At 39.7% G+C, this 22,093-nt stretch overlaps 2 pseudogenes; both read right to left on the reverse strand.

Annotated features, from left to right (window-relative positions):
* Positions 1 to 13,080: 13,080 nt before the first annotated feature.
* LOC117718796 (glyceraldehyde-3-phosphate dehydrogenase pseudogene) lies at positions 13,081 to 14,203 on the reverse strand (annotated as a pseudogene).
* A 392-nt stretch (positions 14,204 to 14,595) lies between these two features.
* Positions 14,596 to 15,107, reverse strand: LOC117718717 (U1 small nuclear ribonucleoprotein C pseudogene; annotated as a pseudogene).
* Positions 15,108 to 22,093: the final 6,986 nt, after the last annotated feature.

Raw genomic sequence — 22,093 nt, forward strand, 5'->3', positions numbered from 1 at the left:
CAACAGCCTTCATTTTTACTTTTGATTTGAGAGAGGATCTCATTAAGTTCCCCAGGCTTCCTTTGAACTTACTCTGTAGTCAAGGAAGGCCTTCCAATTCTCCTGTTTCATTGTTTGTACTCTCTAGGATTTCAATAGTGCTTTATTACTAGGCTAGATCTCTTGCAATTTTAATTTAATTGATGGCCATTCTCATTAATTTAATATGGGGAATAGCCTTAAAAATGTTTATGTATTCATGGATACTTAGTTTCTTTCCCTTTGTTTTTGAAATAAGCTCTATGTGGTCAGGAACTTTATACTCTTCAAGTAATCTCTAGTACCTTGACCAGACCTTAGAATAAAGTTGGTACACAGTAAATGTTTATCCAGTTGATGTTTTCAAGATCATACAACATTATAAATCAATGTCTGTGTCTTCTAATACTTCATAGTGTGAGTGTTCATTCTGCTTTGCCATAATTATTCAGAACTGTAGCTTGAAAGATTTGAAGGCATTTTATATGCCCTTTACAGAAAAATAGTCCACCTTAGTTTTACTTTTCTTAATCTTATAAAAGTAGAAAGCAGTGGTAGTTGATTGACCCTGCTTCTGGTCATGCTTGTTTCATCAAGGAAGCTCAAAGTTTCTCCACCTTTCAGTTGAAGTGGCCCAGGAACAATGCATACTGAGAATAGTAATGATTACTTTTTGTTTGATTGTGTGATCAATTTTATATAACTCATGTGAGTTTTTCTTTCAACTTCTAAAGAATTCCCATTGTATTCCTTCCTTCATATATTCCTTCAGTTTTTTTCATTCTTCTTTTACTCTCTTCCATGCTAGTTGTTGAAGCCAGGGCCCTACACATGCCAGAGAGTTGGTGTAACACAGAAGTATGTCCCTGTCCACTTTGATAGAAGTTTTGTTAATGTATCTAGCAAAATATTTATATAGTTTAATAGTCAAAAGTTAGAAATATTGAACTCTGAGATTTCTGCCTTTCCTCTCTGCTTCTCTCCTCTCTTCTCTGCTTTCTCCTTTGGTAACTCATTTTTATTGTACTTTGACTGATTCCTCCATTTCTTGATATTTAAAACATATTATATTCATAGAGAAGATATTTATTCATATTCCCTCAATATTATATCTATAGTTTATTCCTTTTGTGCTTTACTTAACAGTATACTTTTCTCAAGAGTATACTGAAGAGATAATAAATATGTATGACTTATTCCTTCATATAGATATATTCATAATATGTGTGATAACTATAATATATTCACTTCAACCCATGTCTGCTACTGATGTACAGTTGAATGTGTGGCATTTTTTGATCATATTACAGCAATGTATATCTTTAGATGTAGAGTCCTGTATGGGTTTACAAATATTTGAAATATCCTCTAAGAAGCAAAGATTGCACATCAACATGTAAATACATATATAAAGTTGTTAGTTATATAACAACTTCTCATCCATTGATTTTATGCCATTCTACAATGCTGTGACCATGCGTAAGACATGCTGATCCCATATTCTCTTGACAGTACTCACATCTCAAAAATTTTGAATGTTTTACTAACAGAAAAAAAATAGTGTAGTTTTAATTGAATTTCTTTTACCTGGGTCATTAATTTGCAGAACCCCTTTAGGGTCAAACAATGCATCCATGGGACTCACAAATCAGACATTCTACATATCAAATACTTAGATGGCTATTCATAACAGTAGCAAAATTTACAGTTGTGAAGTAGCAACAAAAGTAATTTTATAGCTGGGGGGGGTCACCTCAACTTGAGGGACTGTATTAAAGGGTCACAGTGTTAGGAAGGATGAGAATGAGTACCATGAATGATTAAGATCATACTCACCCGAGGCTTTCTCGGGTGCTGGAAAGTGGAAAAATTACACTGCAGACATTTCAGTGATCTCAGTAACGCAAACTGACATAAATTTAAATGGAGATCAAACTCCAGTTGCTGTAAAGGCTAGGCCAGTCAGGGATGGCTGTAAGCAACAGATGTTTGAGTAGCCAGCTTAATAAAGAAAACAACCTAGCTGTTAGCTGTACAGTGCCCTCTGGTGGTTAAAATTCATGGCTGTAGCTTCTGAAAATTAGATTATGCCCCAGAACATCAATAAACAAATATCCCACTTTTTTTTTTTTTATCTCTTTCAGTCTTGCAATCCCTTTGCTAGAAAATATACATGTACGCTGTCTCACTGATGACCAAGAAAAGCAATATTGATTTGTATGCAGAAGTTTTCATTTTCTTCAAAGGCCAACACTGATATAGAGGCTGTTAGCTCATTAACTTAATCCAGACCAAGTGGTGATTGCTAGGGGTGCTGTGATTTAGATATATTTGGTTCATTTCCATTTCCTACTCTGGATGTAGTATATGAACAAATCACCATACTTAGGGGGCTTTAAAGGCAATCTAGTCCACAGTATATGTGACAAAGGAGGAAGAAGGTAAGGAAAGAGGGGAGAAAGAAGGAAGCTGAGGAAAAGAGACAGGAGAGAAAAGGGTAGAGAGAAAGGTGGGATATGAAGGGGAGGTATTGAAAGTGGAAAGGGAATGCAGAGGGAAAGACACAGTTCAGTGTCAGAATACATCTTCTAACATATATAAGCCACCCATGGATTTGCTTGATTTAATGTTTCAATCATGGAAATGAATTGTGTGATATTCTTCAATTCAGTAGCTGTCCCTCTATGATCTTTACAGTGCAACACAAAGGCAAGAGAATAATCTTTAGCAAACTTGACAACTCATTGACTAGCCTTTATAAAAATAGATTTAATTACTTGCCTTGTATCCTGCTTTCAGTTTTCTTCTCTAGTAACAAATATCAATTAAATTCTTATAACAAAGAGTCTATTGTGGTTGCTAAATAATCCCTTTCAGGAGAATTACCCTCCCTGACTATCCATGGGTGAAACTTAAAATTCTTTCAGCTACAATTCTTTGCCACCTTTTCCCTTCCCGTCGGAAGTGAAGGGTCTGCCAGGATATGAAATAGGCTTACCATTGAGGATATTTTCCCATACAATGAGACAGCCTCTGCAGAAGCATCAGTGTTGTGGTGACAGGCCATTAAAACCTTGAGGTTGCCTATAATTTTACCGTGTCAACTAGCAGCCTTGTGAGGTCAGTTTATGGGAAGATTATCCAATTTTGTCGTTGTTTAAAACAGAAGTCTGTGGGTGACAAAGAGGAAAACTATACTCCTTTAACAAAGAATTCAGGGAGAAGATATGAGCACTGTTTTAGGTAATATTTTGTTACACCAGGACCATGTAAAGAAAAATGATTCACATGGACCGGGATGCATTGAATCCAACCCAGGAATATGCATAGAGACTGGCATCCAAGGGCAGGATAAGGTGAAGCTGGCATAGGCATCTTATTTATTAGATGTCTTTCCATTTAGAGGAGACATTTTTTTCAATTTATTCATACTGCCTTTTTCTACCATCCATTTTTGCTAATTTATTTCTAAGTGTCAATGTACCACGGTTTGGAAAAACATCAATAGCAAATCACTGCTGTCATGTTGACGCCACAAACCTCATGCCTATCAGACAGGAGGTGGAAAAGTCTCCCACACTCTCTGCTGAACACCCTCAGTCAGTCAACATTTCAAGACAGCCTTTATACTGTTATTAAATCAGTGACTCAAATATGTTGTCCCTGGCTTGCCAAGGTTGTTGTTCTGTGAGTGTGGTTTTGTTGTTTTAGTCATAAAGTAGTATCACTAGCTACTTCCTTAGCCAATCAAATCTTTTCTGTAAAGTTTCCCCTCTTAAGTAATCTCCACAAACCAGATAGATTGGTCACTTGTGTTTGTCATTTGTAAACCTCCCCTAAATTCGTCACATGGTAAAGAAAGGAAAGTTTCTCTCAAACCAAGTCCCATCCAATTAAATGCTGCAAAATGTGACAGTAGCAGTCCACCATTTTTAATTCACTCCCCCTGGACAAAGTCAAACTTCATCAAGCCACTGAAGGAAGGGATACCTACCACAGTCAGGAAACTAACTGAGCAAATATATCTGTCAGAGCCTCTAGCCACCCAGAAGGAGTTAGGAGAATCTTAATCCGTAGTGAACCATGAAACCTGGGTCAGGCAGCTTACATCTGGGGATTTGTTTGTCTATGCAAATTCCATCATAAATCACCTAATCTTCAGCAAAAAAGCCAGGGTAACAGCCGAGGTGCCAGCAGAACAGAGTTATCCCTGGGTCACTAGGGTTCAGGATTCACGAGTGGATGACTCAATTGATTCCTTTAGTCTTTAATGAAGTTAGCTGCTTCAACTCCCATCTGCCAGAGCCTAGCACATCAGATTCCCCTTATTCTTGGCATTAGAGGACAGTGAGCTTAGAAGAAAACTATAACAGAGCCTGCTTGATCCTAAGAAGTTATTGTGAGAGGAAATTCTCCCCTTTGGTACTTAACATTTTCTCTTTAACCCAACTGCTTGCATCAGTGACTTCAATTCCTGTTAATGCTCCCAAAGCTAGTTTTGGTGGGAAGCATGGTGACAGGGGTTCAGAGGATAAGCCACCTTTGCCTGTAATTGCTGACCATGGAGTTGTGTTTCACACACTGTTGCCAAACCCTCCAGAGACATTCCTCTGCTCACGTCATCAGTTTCCTGTTGCCTTGGTGAGGAGTCACAACATGTGTTTCTTGACAAAATCCTTTCTGTTCTAGGAATATTTAATGGTCCCTCTCTCTCTCAGTTCCAACTAGCATTACAGGCGTGCAAAAAGTTAGGTGATATGAAAAGAAAGAGTAACAAGCCAAAGACAAGAGGGAGAGCCAGATGAAGAACACACCTAAGGAGAAATGCCATAGGTAACATCACAGCCTGCCTTTCTGGACATGGAAGCAAACTTAAGGCTAGATTTAGAGCCGAAAGACTCATGCTCCATCTGTTTCTGACTCACACTAGTTATTCAAGTTTGGGGATATCATTTTCCCTCTGTGAGTCTCAGTTTGCTCACAAAGACAAGAGAAAAATCCTTGTTCTTGTGAGCATGTACATGCACACACACAGAGAGAGAGAGAGAGAGAGAGAGAGAAAGAGAGAGAGAGAGAGAGACAGAGAGACAAAGAGACAGAGAGAGTCTAAAGATGGAGAAATGTAAAAAAAAAATTCTGAAAAGTTATTGAATCAATATGTGAGTCTGGTTTTGGGAAGATAAGAGACTGTCAGTTCCCTAAATGCCACCTAATACCCGTGATGCTATCATTTCCCCTGCTGCATAAATCCATTCAGGCTGTGATCTTTACCACAGCACATTCCGTTTGTGGGGCTTCAAATGACTTAGTTAATCTGCAAATGTCATTTTTCTCATAGTAAGTCAGGGATAACATTCATGTCTCTGTGAGTCTCCCAGCGTTGCTGTGGAGAGATGAGCCAACAAGATGTGAAATGAAATGAGTTGAAACACGAAGCCTCTCTTCTAGTCCCAGCAAAGAGATTTTATCATCACTAGATCCCAGGTTCTTAGAACACAGGCGCCTGATCTCCTGTGTCCTTCTACTCAGGAAGGTTCTAGAAAGAGCTAGCCACCTTTATGTTGTTCTTCATGGGAAGCAATCTGGTGAATTACTAAAATAGGAAGGTTGTGGAAACATTATTCAGATTTGGCCCTTTCATTTCTGAAATGTCTAGCTTAGATAATCTTTGTGCTTTACTACACTGCAGGTTTTTTTCCCTATTGGGATTAAAAACAAACTCCCAGATGAGTTTTAAAGCATCAGTGAGATGGTGCACACAAAGACTTGCGAGCAGTAGAAGCATGGTGTGTGTTCATAGTACTTGCTGGTACTGTAAATTATCCCCTTCCCAGCCTCAGCCCAATTTGCATTCTGTTCTTCAAGGACTATCTGCAAAGAGAAGTTTGTCTCTGGGGTCCAGGCATGAGTAGTCATGTTGATAATTATCTCTGAGCTTGCCTACCAGGATTTGCCTCATCCACAGACCCCCCTCTTTGGTCCTAGGGGTTCAAAAGTTAATTGCTCTAAATTTCCCTAAGCCAATTTGGCTGATCTTAATTCTAAGGTTTTTTTTTTCTTCTTTTTATGAGAGTTTTGTGATATATGACTGTAATAGTCTATTCTTTAGAATGTTACTTAGTACTTTAAATTGAAAACATGCAAGACTAAGGCAAAATTTAGGTACGCATACTTACATTTATTGAAAAACAGCACAAGGTAGTAAGAAGAACATGTAGCATGGTGGGGAGGTGGAAAGAGGTGAGTTTCTAGAGTGTACTGACCAACCAGACTAGTCAGTAAGTAAGTGCTGGGTTCACTGATAGGCCTTTCTCAAAAGTTGTTGTGAGAGATGGCTCTGTGATTCAAATGCATGCTGTTTTGTCACTGGTCACAACATTAGTTCCTAGCACAAAAATTAGGCAGTCCATAGTTGACTGTAACTTGAGTAGATCTGACACTGCTGGCCTCTGTAAGGACATATCCTCACATACTCATACACTGACAGCATGCACAGTCACATATTTTAAAACGATTTTAACAAAACAGTGATTCTATTTGTTACTATAAATATCTTATTTTAAAATAGGTCAAGAGACATATATATCATATATTGACTTCTGGTTTCCATACTAATATGCACCAATAAGCATGTACACACACACACACACAAACACACCACATATGAAATGAAAATAAAATCTGTGAGTTGATTGTCAGGAATCTTGTTTGTGCAGCTTTTAATGACACCACCAGTCATCCCAGACCTACTTCCTGACTTCCTGTGTGATGTGGTATGGCAGTCACGTGGAGACCACAGTATCAACTTACCTCATTATTCTCTGCTCATGTAAGGATGAAACCATGTTCTCCTGCCAATTATGCTGATATTTGACCAGCTAGGTGTGAGATGACTGTAATTCTAGATATAATTTTGTAATACAACCTTTCTCAATTTAATGACTGATATATAATAATACATAATATTTCCGCATTGAAATTTTTGATGCTTGCCACATCAATTTTCAATTATATATTTGAAATTTATATATATTTGAAATATATATATATATTCCTTATAACAGATTTGTAAAAGAAATTATGTCATTATTTCAAAGATCAAAGAAATTAAGATAATAGATGATTCCAGTTTAGAAAGGAAATGTCATGATCTTAGTAACACATGGCCTAATTTCATATTTTAAATAAGTTAATTTTCTAGCTTGGTAAATTAATATCATTTAAATACATTAGTTCAGTGGTAGTGTTCTCTATCATTGTTGGGTTTAGAATAAATGTGAAACTGACAACATTAGAATCCAGGTCTCCCTAATATTAAAGCAGCCATCTTTCTAGATATCTGCCAACAGGAGGCATGCAGAGTTGTAGGCACGGTCTCTTTGCTGGAGGTTTCAAGCAGAGGCTGTGTCATCAAAAGCTGCAGAAACAAGATTCATGTAAATCTGCTCACAGTTTTTATTTTAATTTTGTATGGTGTGTGTGTGTGTGTGTGTGTGTGTGTGTGTGTGTGTGTGTATGTGTGTGTATGTGTATGCTCATTTGTGTTCCTGCAGGTATCATAGAGGGAAGCAAACTCCAGGAAGAGATAAAAATGAAACGAAGGACAAACTGGCTTCATCAATCTGGATCAGAGCTCAGGGGGTCTAATAACAGGCAGTTTATTCCCAATGTATTTAAGCCCATCTTAATTTGGAAATAATCCTTGATGCAATCCCTTTGGAGAAAGAAGAAAAAACTAATTGCATTGAGACCCCAGTTGGGTTCATGTCATTTCTCCCCCAGAAGATGGATTCTAGAGACAGGATACCTATACTAGGTCAAGGACCTAAGGGGGCCTAGTTTTGGACACATAGATAACATGGAGGCGATTTGGGCTATTAGCCATCTCTGGTCCTGGCTGTGGGAGCTTGGAGGAGCCTTTGGGTATAAGGGTCATTTAGATTACTAGATATCTCGGTCCTGGTTGTAGGAGCTTGATATGGCCTGGCCCAGCAGATAACACAGATCATCAGGTAGTTAATCGCTTCCAGTTCCCAGCTTTCTGGATTGAAGAAAAGGTTTTTCATCTTTCCCACTGGAAGACAATCCTGTGCGCTTATTCCTGGTTTCTCTGTAGATCTCTGGGCTTAAGGACTTTATGCTGTGTTCTCAACAAGGGTATAAAAATTTTCAAAGATGATTGCACAGGTCTGTTTTTTTTAGCCTGTTTGGAATATACGGGTATGGAACAGAATCCTAGAAGCCCGGGAACCTCTCTTGAAATGGTGCCAACAAACTCACCTGGTTATCATTTGACACAGGCTGTTCCACTGGCCAGAGTGGGATCTATTGGGGGAAATTTAGTGGCTGTGTTTAAATTCCATTTCTTTTCCTAGAAAGTCTTACATCTAACTCAGCAGTTATTTTTTTTTTCCCCTCCCATTTTATGAAAGAGTCGTAAGGACAGAAACAGGGTGGAATTGTATATCTCACAACTATGTGTGAATGGGGAAATTATGCTCAGTTCACAAATATCTTTTAGAAGGAATACGTTAGGAGCTACAACAGGTTTAACTTTTAGGCAATTAGTTTCATGCTTCAGTTTTTCTTAAAGTCATAGACTGAGGAGTAGCCACACGGCCCCTCCTTTTAAGAGAAACCTAAGTAATCAAAAAAGAGGGAACATTTCCTGAGCCAATATAAGCTAAACAAGGGCAGTTAACAAACTGTCCTTCAGACATGCAGGGGTCCCTGAAAGCATCACAGCAGGCAGGGAAACAAACCACGAAGAGCTGAGAATGAAAACCCAGTTCAGACTAAGATAGCCAGGCTGCAACAAAATTTGGGATCAGATGCCCCAGGTGTTTTATAGCCGGCATATTTAAATTCAGTATCCTGGTATAACACAACTCCTGGTGCTCAAAGAGATATAATCCCATTGAAGCTCCAGTCAAAGTATGTGTCATTTCTTCCAAGAAGATGGGTTCTAAAGATAGGCTACCTATATTAGCTTATGGGCCTAGGAAAGGATCTGGCATGGTCTTTGACCTACAGATAGCATAGAGGTCATTTGGCTACAATAAGAGTAAGAACCTCTGGCTCTTATTGTATGAGCTTGATATGGCCTGGTCCTTTAGATAATGCGGATCACCAGGTTATTAATCATCTCCAATTCCCAAGACAATCTTGCATGTTTGACAATTCTGGTTTCCTTTAAGGACAAAGAACCTTTTTTGTTATGCTCAAAAATATTCTATTTCAAGAGCATTTTTTATTATAGATAATCATAGGCAATACTTTAGAAAATGAAGACAATTAATTGCCATAATATAATACTATACTTTGCAATAACTTTTCTTCTTGTATATTGTAAAAAAATATTATTTTTTTGCAAAATAGCCTATCAAATAATAATTTCCTATCTTATTCTCAACGAAAGGGGCATTGGCAATATCCGTTAGTGAGACCTTTTTCTCACACTCTGTGTGAGGAGATGGCATTGCAGAGTGGCATTACTCCATGCTGACTGGCACTACTTTGCATGCCACTCTGGGTAAACCATGACCTGCTTTCACAATTGCACCAAGTCTAACCAGTTCCCTGTATTTACATTTGCCCTTCCTTTTGTTTTCACCACAAAATTCAAAGACATATGGTCAGAATGTACGCAAAATCACACAGTCTGCAACTCAGCACCATCTCATCACATCCCCTCAAGCCTCTGAGCTAAAGCCCGAGCTGGGTTTTTTAGTGGTTTTCTGTGCTTGACATGAGCTCACATCCTCTGGTTTTTTTCTCGGTTTTCCTTTTGTACTTGCCCATGTTTACTCCGATGCCTTGGCCTCTATGGCATTTCTCACACATGTCGAAAAATCTCTCAGCTTATAGATTTCTGCCCTCTGTTCCCTCTGCCCAGACTACTACTTATTAACTATCTCCACATCGCTCTTCTTAATGCCTTTGAGTTCGCTATGCAAATAAATCTTTCCTTCTCGTTGCAAGCTCTCCCAAACACCCCATTTAAAATCATAGCCTTTTTCTAAATGTGCTTTGATCCACTCCTTGATGGATTTCCCCTTTTTTACCTCATGATTGAGTGAACTCTGTATTCTTCGTCTCACCTGAGATTTCTTTCTTCCTGTAGACTGGAAGATTTATAAAAATGAAGTTGATTTTCAATTGCATCCATCCATTGATTAATTATGATCATCTCCAGTTAATTCTTATCACACTGTGGGCATTATACACAGACACACACACACACTGTGTGTGTGTGTATGTATATAATAAGTGAGGATGATAAAAACTTAAGCATACTGAGGTTTATTTCTTCATTTATAAAATAGAATTAAAACCTCCGTTCATGTTCTTCTCTTAACTAAGTTAATTAATTCACTGCACATCTTTTCTTTGTTCCCCTGGACGTACATGCTGTTATTACCCATCATCTCTATGTTGAAGGCTGAGTTGAAAATGAGGTCCCGAGCTCCTGCTTCAGTTTTCCCTGTTGACTCCTACCTGTAGCAATAGCATTCTAACACCAGTCTTTCATTATCAGTTTCACCTCGAAAATCATCTGGACCAATTCACGATTTCTGATTGATTTGCGACACTCAAGAGGCATTATCTTTCCTCTTAGTTTTATGTACATAAACACTCTCTCGGCCGGTAACCTCCTTCTAGAGATTCTTTGCTTATTCTGGTAGAATTAAAAACACCCGGACTCACTATCTTTAAGGCAAAGAGAAGCTGAATATTGATCTAAATACATAGAAAGTCTCTGTACATCATAAATGCAGAAATGGTGATCCCGAAGTTGCTTATCCCCCAGATATGAGTTATTGTCATGGAAAACATAAACCCAATTAGAACAGCAATGATATTATTGTGTCTAGCTCTTGGTTGCTTATTTCCCTGACAGGCAGTGAACAAAAGCACAGCAGGCCCTGGGGCCTTTTGGTTTCATTCTGCTTTCCAGAGAGACCTTTTGGGGGTTGCATGCGTGCTTAGGTTTATTTACCTAAGAGCTTCTCTTGTAGGGCCAGAGCAGAGAAAAAAGAAAGGAGAGGCCAGATGTGTTATGGGAGGCAAGCGGCTGGAAAGCCCTGGATTGAGTTTCAGCCAGCAAATATAGAAAGCTAAGGAGAATCAGAACAATGTCACTTCCCTTCCCAGACCACAGAGCCCCCAGAGGAATAAACACTATAACAAATAAAGATGCCCTCTCAGGGCTCAGGGTGTATTCACACATTTTCAGATCGAGTTTTCATTCAAGAATCCAGACTTGAATCAAACCACAAATAGGATGTGTGCAACCTACATAATAGTGAATGCAGATAGCAAAGCAGTTGATAAGTGCAGTCTTAGTGTGTGACACTTGAACATTAACCACACTCAGCTCAGCATGGGGCCCTTTTTCCTTTAGGCACCATATAGAAATAGAATAACAAAGGTTTTATAATTGTATTGTGTGTTGCAAGGGGGTTAAAAGCACAGATAGAGCAGATAAAAAGAGAAAGCCCGTGGGAGAGAGATCTTCAAGGCATTATTACTGTGTAGAGAGGCAATTATCTTTGTGATATTATCATGTATTAGGAAATAGGGAATTATGAAAGAAAAATAGGTCTCCTTGAATGATGTGTAATGGAAGCTGTTATTCAAACAATCAGTCTCATTTCGGATTGTGTATCTGTTATTGCACATAATTATTTCAGCGGAAAAGAATGTTTATCTTCATAGTAGTTCTCTCTTTTCAGCTGGTAAAACTGAAAATGCAGAAGCAAGTGACTTGGGAAGGAAAATATGGTTACTGTACGTGTGAACAAAATATTAGCCTCTATTGATTTGCCTGACTAGAAGCTTCACCCCTCCTGACTAGCATTCATGGTGCTAGAATGCAATCTGCATGCTACTGGAAGAGAAAGGTAACCATCTGTATCATCTACCCACCTAGTCTCAGGTTCTTTGCCAGGGACCTAGCAGAAAACCAACTATTACTGTATATTCTGATATACTAATGCATAGGTGTCTTGCTCAGCTATCATCAGAGAAGCATCCTCCTGCAGTAGAGGTGAACAGATACAAAGACCCGAACTGGACAATGTGCAGAGAGTGAAAGAACTTGGAACGCTCAGGCCTAAGTGGGGTGTCTTTATTAAATACCTTCTTTTAGGGCTCAGGAAGAGGAGGCAGAAAGGCTGTAAGATCTAGAGGAGATAAAAGACTCCAAGGAAACCAGGCCTTCTAGCCACAACAGGATAGACACACATATGAACTCACTGAGACTGTAGTGGTAGCATGCATAAGACCTATGCAGGTACAAGCCAGATGAGGTCCCAGCACTGAGAGGGATAGGTAGACATGGGATCCTCCACCTAAGCAGGAAGCTATTCACAAGTGGAACCCACTGGCAACGGGGAAATTTATATTTTATGATGAAGTATCAATGGATATGTTAACTACATTCCTGGGTAAAGTACAAGTCCAGTAGTAATTGGCCAATACAAAAATGAACTTTGGGGTTGTTTTGTCTCATTTTTGCTTTCTTCTTCTTCTTCTTCTTCTTCTTCTTCTTCTTCTTCTTCTTCTTCTTCTTCTTCTTCTTCTTCTTCTTCTTCTTCTTCTTCTCCTTCTTCCTCTTCTTCCTCTTCTTCCTCTTCTTCCTCTTCTTCTTCTCTTATTGGTCTTTTATTTGTCTTAATTTTCATCTTTTGTGGATTATTTCTGAGAAAGATAGAGAAAAAGAACATCAAGGTGGGAAGTTAGGGAAGCGAGAAGGACTTGGGAAGAGTTGGGAGAGCAGAAAAATAATCAAAATATATTATATGGAAAACAATTTCTAAAAATAGAAAAATTGGCGTCTAAAACTTTAAAGTGAACAAAGTAAGCAAGCAAGCAAGCAAGAAAGCAAACAAACAAGAATCAATGCAATGCCCTAGAAAGTGAAATAAATAATTCCAAACAAAGTTTCTTCTTTGGGGGGGGGTGCAGCAAACGTTTATCAATGGTATTTCAGAGAGTAGGGAGGGGTCCCTAGGCCCCTCCTGTTGTTATGGGGGTCTGGGAAGGAAATTGTGAGGAAGATGCTCAATGTTGGGGACAGGGACTCCTCAGCAACCGAGGGCCTCTCTCTTGCTCTCAGTGTCCTTGCTGGGGTGGGGTCCAGGATTTCTTACTTCTTGGAGGCCACGTAGGCCATGAGGTCCACGACCCTGTTGCTGTAGCCGTATTCATTGTCATACCAGGAAATGAGCTTTACAAAGTTGTCATTGAGAGCAATGCCAGCCCCAGCATCAAAGGTGGAAGAGTGGGAGTTGCTGTTGAAGTCGCAGGAGACAATCTGGTCCTCAAGGTATCCCAGGATGCCCTTCAGTGGGCCCTTAGATGCCTGCTTCACCACCTTCTTGATGTCATCATACTTGGCAGGTTTCTCCAGGCGGCATGTCAGGTCCACAACAGACACATTGGGGGTAGGAACACGGAAGGCCATGCCAGTGAGCTTCCCGTTCAGCTCTGGGATGACCTTGCCCACAGCCTTGGCAGCACCAGTGGTTGCAGGGATGATGTTCTGGGCAGCCCCATGGCCATCATGCCACAGCTTTCCAGAGGGGCCATCTACAGTCTCCTGAGTGGCAGTGATGGCATGGACTGTGGTCATGAGCCCTTCCACGATGCCAAACTTGTCATGGATGACCTTGGCCAGGGGAGCTAAGAAGTTGGTGGTGCAGGATGCATTGCTGACAATCTTGAGCGACTTGTCATATTTCTCATGGTTCACACCCATCACAAACAGGGGGGCATCGGCAGAAGGGGCAGAGATGATGACCCTTTTGGCTTACCCTTCAAGTGGGCCCCGGCCTTCTCCATGGTGGTGAAGACGCCAGTAGACTCCACAACATACTCAGCACCAGCATCACTCCATTTGATGTTAGCGGGATCTCGCTCCTGGAAGATGGTGACGGCCTTCCCGTTAATGACAAACTTCCCATTCTCAGCCTTGACTGTGCTGTTGAACTTGCCATGGGTGGAGTCATACTGGAACATGTAGACCATGTAGTTGAGGTCAGTGAAGGGGTCATTGATGGCAACAATCTCCACTTTGCCAGATGCAGAGCAGAAGGCAGCCCTGGTAACCAGGCGCCCAATATGGCCAAATCCGTTCACACCCACCTTCACCATTTTGTCTACGGGACCAGGCTGGCACTGCACAAGAAGATGCAGCGATCTCCGGAACAGAAAGGAGCAGAGAGCCAAGTTTCCTCCTTTTAGAGCATATTAGCATAGTTTGTGATCAGATGTTGAATCTAACCTATCTTATTTAAAATGAAGTTGTCTTATATTTCCATTGTATGTACATGGCACATTCTCTCTCTCTCTCTCTCTCTCTCTCTCTCTCTCTCTCTCTCTCTCTCTCTAACTAAAACAGCTGACCATTTTATTTTTATTTTCATGTTTTGCAATGTAAACCAAAACTGCCTCTTTTGTATCACTTCTCCCTCTAAAAGTATCCTCCTTTGTTAGGAAGGAAGTTCCTTGCCAGGCATCTAGTAAACACTTAGGCTCAGCACCAAGGTCTCCTGGTGAAATAGAACAAGAAATTCAAAACGATAAAGAACGGTTCTGCTCATATCTGTCTGGCCCAGTCATGCTGGGCCTCGTGGGCACTATCATAGGATGGGTGAGCGGGCCGGGGGTCTCTTCATGGGAGGCCCGAGCATCATGAGCATGTGGCCTCCCGTGGGTGGTCTCGTCCCATGAGCTGGTCCCACAGGCATCATTCCAGGAGGAGGGAGGCCCATCATTGGCATCATGGCAGGGCTTCGCATGTGGGATGCAGGCATCATGCCAGGCAGAGAAGGACCCGGGAGACTGGGGGAAGGTGGATCATGGCCCCTGAAGGCAGAGGAGCAGAGAACGGAGCCGGAGGGATCTTTTCTTCTTGAAATGCAGCCGTTGTTTTGTCAATCAGGTTCTGGGCCTGCTCTTCCATCCATTTCTAGTAATAATCTTTCAAATTCTCTGTGTTTCCAACCACTGCAGTGCATCTTCCTCATAGATGGAGAATTGTGGATAAGATATGTATCACAGTAATCACAATAAAACTTAGGCATGATGCTCACAGGCCGTTGGATACCCGGGTCCCTGCCACCAGGAACTCTACATGGCACATTTTTCATTGCCAGTCTTCAACTGATGAATAGCTAAGGCTGTTGATATTGGAAACAGGTTGGCAATCAACACAGATCAGCAATTGTCTCTGGAATAGCACATAGAGATGTTTGATACATGTTCAAGGATCGTATAGGCTAGGTTATATGGTAGTGTATTTTAAATATTGAGGAATTTGTTGTTGTTTTTTCTTGATTATAGCCATTCTTATTGAGATAAAATAGAATCTCAAAGAACATAGGGATTTTTTTGAAGCAATTTACAAAATAAAGATAATAGAAAACAGGCCAGAGGATTACAGGCTCAAGGAATATGTTGATTCTGTCTTTGAGTATTTTGTGTGATAAAGTTTGTTGGAAGTGTGATCTGGATGACTTCGGAGTCCTTCATCTGACATATTTTATCCATTTATATTGTATGGAATAAGATGCAGCCATGATACCATATATAATTCACTTAACGCAACTGAAATTGGGAAGATATTTATTTATATTGCTTATTTCAATGTTTCACCGATCTCTTTCAATTTATAAATAACCATGAACATCTACATGCCACTAAAATAATCCATCACAGAAATGTCTAATTTGAAAAACAAAAAGAAGTGGTCCGGGTTCCAAAGGAGAGTCTGAGCTCATTTTATTTGTGCAATGAACTGGCACAGACCCCTCATCAGCTATAAAATGTGTTTATTTGCAAAAAGTATTTAGCTGTCCAAAGTGCTACATTTTAAGGAACGATTTGCCATGACATGCAATAACAATAAAAAGCGAAGGAATAACAATGCTTATTCTGTACACTTTTGTTTGTTTTTTTTTTGTTTTTCTGTTTTTTATTTCTCCCTCCCTTCTTTTTCCTTCCTCTGTTCTTTTCACTTTTATTGTTGTCTGTATGTAGATATTGCTTCTTTTTTTTTTTTTTTTTTAATTTTTTTGGTACACTTTCTCATGCTGTAGCTCAGATTAATTTTGAATTCAAGTGATTCTCATGCTCTGCCTCTCAATCACTGGAATTGCAGTTACAAATGGCCACCCTGGGGTCCTGATATATATTTGGTAGAATAACTTACTGAATACTCATGTATAGTAAGTTAGTAAGTACTATTTTCCTTCCTATTACTTCATAAAGAAAAAGCTTTAATTTGAGAGAGGTAAAGCATGTGTCCAGAGACCATCAGATAGCCAGTCAACTGTAGAAGGAAGAGCACTCAGATGTAGGTGCTTTGGAGTCACAATTATCCAGTCATCGCACACCTTGCAGGTATGTGATTGCTGCACTTGGTATTTGTAGATGGAAAAGAAAAATACTTGAGACAGGAGAATGATGAGGCCAGGAAACAAATATTAGGGGCTTCCTCTCTTGGAGAGATGATTGAAGTATGTAATAATTCCAAAGTTTATGCCTTTGACATAAAAAGGAGGAGGTTTGGCAGTGACAATATGCTTAATGTGCGTGTAAAAAAATTTTTTTGTATTTTACTTTTATCCTTTATCCCAATGTTATAAATGCCCCAACACACTTCATTTGAAATTTCTTCTTGATTCACCACGGATGCTGCTAGCTTATGCTACATCATTGAAAAAAAGGAAAGAGAGGAGGAGGAGGAAGGAGAAGAAGGAGGAGAAATAGAAAAAGGAGGAGGAAGTAGAGGAGGAGAAGAAAAAGTGGAAGAAGACAAGCAGGGCCCATGGATATGAACTACACCTATTCTGACCCCATGTACCCTGCTTTCAGTTTCTTCTAATAGAGCAAATCCATTTCCCAAATCAGGATAGAATTGGAAAGAACAAAGAGCGATAGCTGCTGAGGTGGCTCAGCACCTCTGTAAACATGCCTGTCCTGCCACCAGACACGATGATCTGACAGTTATCTATGGAACATACATGAAAGAAGGAAGGAAGGGAGGAAGGAAGGAAGGAAGGAAGGAAGGAAGGAAGGAAGGAAGGAAGGAAGAAAGGAAGGAGAGAGAGAGAGAGAAAGAGAGAGAGAGAGAGAGAGAGAGAGAGAGAGAGAGAGAGAGAGAGAAGTATTTTCTCAAAGAACCAGCTCCTGGTTTTATTGATTCTTTGTACAGTTCTTTTTGTTTCTACTTGGTTGATTTCAGCCCTGAGTTTGATTATTTCCTGCCATCTACTCCTCTTTGGTGTATTTGCTTCTTTTTGTTCTAGAGCTTTCAAAAGTGTGCTCTTAAGCTTCTAGGGCATGCTCTCTCCAGTTTCCTTTTGGAAGCACTCAGAACTATTTTTCCCACCCACTCCCACATAAGACTCTAATTCTGCTAATTCTGAACCAACCATGAAACAAATATGACGCTCAGCTTTTCCCTGGTTTCAAGGTAAGAAGTCAAGTAAGCACTGATTTTTCTGATTCTTCAGTTTCTCACCATCACTACCACCCATTCTTACACTCATGTTCAAAGGTCTCAAGTCAGAAAGCATGGCTACTGTTTAAGAAACCTGTTTATCAGGGGCTCTAGAAATCCACTTTACATGACAGACACTCCTGTCATCTTCGTGCTACATTGACCTTCTCCAGATTCATGTTCTAAAAACTCAGTTGAGCCTGATGGAGCTTTGGCAGCCCTTTTCTTTGTCCCTTGGTGATTACAGCAAGAACTAGACCCCCTCCTCTCTGCCCAGGCTTCTTTTCTGCCTATTAATCACACAACTGTCTTGTACCATGGCCCAAATCTTTATCTAATTTAACTACCTTCTTTTTCCATTTTTAAAATAAGATCAGAATTCTTCCTACATAAGCTATAAATTCTTTGAGGCTAGGAAAGATTGTTTCCAAACAATGCTCCCTGCTGCCTCTTGTGTGCCCATCAGAGTGACTATGAGCTACACTTCATAAAAGTCTTCAAAGATGTGGAGAAGGTAGTGGAGGAAAGAGGTATAGGCAGGTTCTCCTTTCTAAGGTCAAAAACCAGGTTTGGATTCCTGATGGAATATTTGTTGTCTTGGGTTTGGTTTTGTTCCTTTTTATATCTCACCAATTCACTTTTCATATTATTAGCATAGTGAATTGAAAAAAAATCTTAATTTCTTAGCTTGTGTGTGTGTGTGTGTATGTGCACATGCATTGCATTTTAAAGATAACCAAGTGAAGCAAAAATCAGCACAATCTAAATCTTCATAACACATATTTGTACAGAAAATAAACAAATGAACTCATTGTCATGATCCCTCCAAAATGTCAGTACTTGGTGAGAAGGAAACAGCTCATGCCGGTTAAACATATTGGGCATTCTTTTTCCTCTTTATTAGCTTGTTTTATCCTTGTAGCTTTCAGGTCAGGACATAGATCAAATCATGCAAAAAATTGTTGAGCCCATGTGTGAGTTGCAATCATTTAAAAATTTGAATCTTTTCTGGATAGCCATGTCCCAGTGATCACCACAGCAGGAGTAAACAACTCTCCTTGACCCGAAGCTTAGGGCCAGTGAAGAAGAAACAATGGAGACCAGGAAGTTACAAACATGTGGTGACTGGGGATGGTGGGCAACACACGGTAACAATAATAGTCATTTTTCATCTTTCGGTCCTGGGTGTCTAGAGGGCCTTAGGGAATTTAGCAAAATATACATGAAGCCTGATTCTAAAAACAAAGCAACACATCCTCCACCTTAGCTAAGCGGGTCCTGGGGGACAATAATAAACAGTCTCCTTCCTTTGCCACCAACATTACAAGCTATCGGCAGTGACACTAGAACTAAGAAGTCAGAGGTTATGGGAAGGCAAAGGACGAACCAAGAGAGGTTATGAGAGAGAAAATAAAGATGGGTATCTCTTTAGGAGTAGCTACTGGATGTGGGCAGAAGAGAGTTTCCATAAACAACCATCTTCCTTCACTCTTCGTAGATAATTTCTTATTCTTTGTTCTCAGCAACACCCTCAGTGCTTCCCTTGTATCTCCCTGAGAAAACAAATCAAATATATGGGAATTAACCATTCATATTGCCTCACATTCATATTACCCTTTATATCTTTTGACCAAGCATGTCAACTTCATCAAATTTGTAGGTGAATTCTTTATCATCCTCCCCGTCAACCTCACCAATGCTCTAGCCATTTAAATTATAAAAATTGAGTATCATTATCTTTGTCAGTCAGCACCACCCATTTCTCCCTGTAGCTGTCTTAATTGCCCCAGCAAACAAATATGTTTTATGGTTCTTGTCTTAGATAGGGTTTCATTGCTATGAAGGAAAAACATGACCAAGTTCTTACAAATGGAGAAATTTACTGGGGCTGGCTTACAGTTTCAGAGGTTCAATATATTATCATCATGGTGGGAAATCATGGCAGTGTCCAGGCAGATGTGGTGCTGGAGAAGCATCTGAGAGTTATGTGTCTTTATCCAAAGGTGGCCAGGAGGAGATTCTGTCTTCCTCATTGTGTGGAGCTTAAGCACTAGGAGCCTTGAGAGCCTGCCTACACAGTGAACACTTCCTCCTGCCCATCTGGCCACACCCAGAGACAGTCTGACTCCAAGGAGGTCTGCCATAACAAGGATCACAGGAGAGACAAGCTCCAGTCAGAGACAGCAAGGCAAATTAACACTAGAGATAGCCAGATGGCAAGAGGCAAGCATAAGAACATAAGCAACAAAACCAAGTTCTTCTACCACAGCAAGCCCTGGATACCCTAACACGCCTGAAAAGCAAGATTCTGACCTCAAAGCCCATTTCACGGAGATGATAGAGGACTTTAAGGAGGATATAAATAACTCCCTTGAAGAAAACAGGAGAGCACACGTAAATAGGTAGAACCCGTTAATGAGGAAACACATAAATCCCTTGAAGAAATACAGTGAAAAAAAAAAAAAAAAAAAAAAAAAAAACTCAAAACAAGAAATTCAGGACACAGTGGAAAGACCAACCCTAAGAATAATAAGAATAAAAGAAAATGAAGATTCCCAATTCATAGAGCCAGAAAACATCTTCAAAAAAATCATAGAAGAAAACTTCTGTAACCTAAAGAAAGAGATGGCTATAAATCTACAAGAAGCCTACAGAACATCAAATAGATTGGATCTGTAAAGAAAATTCTTCCACCACATAATAATTGAAACACTAAACACAAAGACCAAAGCAAGATTACTAAAAAGCAGTATGGGGAAAACTCCAAGTAATATATAACGGCAGACTGATAAGAATCATACCAAACTTCTCAACAGAGACTCTAAAAGCCAGAAAATCTTTGACAGATATCACGCAAACCCTAAGAGAACACAAATGCCAGCTCAGGATACTCTACCCAGAAAAACTCTCAAACACTATAGATAGAGAAACCAAAATATTCTATGACAAAACCAAATTTTAACTTATTGCTCCACTAATCTAGCCCTACAGAGGATACTAGAAGAAAAACTCCAACACCAGGAGAAAAACTACACCCAAGAAAAATCAAGAAATTAATCATCTCACAACAAACCCAAAAGAAGCGAAGATGAAAACAGACAAACAACAAACAAACTGATTTTTATCTGTTAGGGGAGAAATGCTAAACACAGAAATATATTTAGCATTAAAAGAATATACATTCAAAAATCTGAAATACTCTAAGCTGGGAGTCGTTTTGTATTTTAAATTTGTAACATAATAAAATGTACCATTTGAACTCTAAACATAAAGCATGAAGTACTCGGAGAAAGATGTATAGATACTTCTCAAAGAGTGAGAGAGTCATTCCACTATACCTAGCAAGAGACACAGGATTTTTTTTCCTGTATAATCTAGAAATGATCCAAATAGCATCAACTTAAGTTCGTCTCAGCATGAATGGCTTTGTTATGTCTCAGTAGTCAGATCCTTCACAGCCTTGAATTTTTAACAACTCTGGTAGCTCATGAATGCAGACAACAGTTTGAAACACCATTACAAAGTATTCATGTGCTTCAGAATGTTGTCACAACACACATGCCGTGTCTCTGAGTTCTGCTAGAGTACAGTGGGAAGCCCCACAAAGATAATCTGTGATGGGAAATGGTGTTTACCTAATACAACTTGAAAGCACATAGGCTGAGGAGAGGCCAGAGTCCCCGCAATACTTTCATAGTCTTCCCAGTGACATGACTTCCCGCCAAGTTTAATTTCTATCATCTTTTTGTTTGTCTGTTTGTTTTTTGTTTGTTTTTGTTTTTTGATAGTGCCATAGGCTGAGAACCAGTTATTCAACAATAGGCTTTTAGGAACTGACAGAATCCAAATCTAATGTACTAATTTTTGAATTAAAAAATTAATTTGGTTGAAAGCGGGTAAAACAAAGAAAGTTACTAACAGAGGGTTTGGCTGAAAAATAGCACAGATTTTATCTTCACAGAGTTGGTCCATCTTTCAGGATTTTGTGCCTGCTGCTTCTGCAGCATTATGGTCCACAGTGGCATTGTTTCTTCTGGATTCTGCTTGTCTCATCCAATCAATTGCTAAGGCAGAGCTCTCAGCTGCTAGGATGTTTGCTAAACTTCTTGCTTCTCTTCATGACGGGGAAGGTGCTGTCACAGAGCTGGTGTTAGGTATCTTGTGGTATAAAAAGAAGAGGGATATTTCAATATTGTGAGGACTTTGATAGCTGAAATACTCCGCTAAGGTCCTTACCTCCAGGTCCTCAGACAATTTTCATGGCTGCAGGTCAAAGTAGAAAAAGGTACAATGCTCCAGGCTGAACACAACCCGGGTTTTGATTTTCACACAAGCACTTGAGAAATATACCATTTACCACATGCTGTTTTCCACATGTATTAGTTTATTATCCTCAGAGAAAACTCTGTCTTGGAATACTTTAACAGTAACTAATTCTGCTTCTCACTCTGATGTACCATCTTCTTGGGATGATTTTCTCCTGTACAATTAGACTCCAGATTTTGGATTTTGGACATTATCTAGGTGCAATTCTGCCTTCTGCTGGCTCTTTCAAGGCACTCTTGG

This window comes from Arvicanthis niloticus, chromosome 13, assembly GCF_011762505.2.
Source record: "Arvicanthis niloticus isolate mArvNil1 chromosome 13, mArvNil1.pat.X, whole genome shotgun sequence".
Classification (NCBI taxonomy): Eukaryota; Metazoa; Chordata; class Mammalia; order Rodentia; family Muridae; genus Arvicanthis; species Arvicanthis niloticus.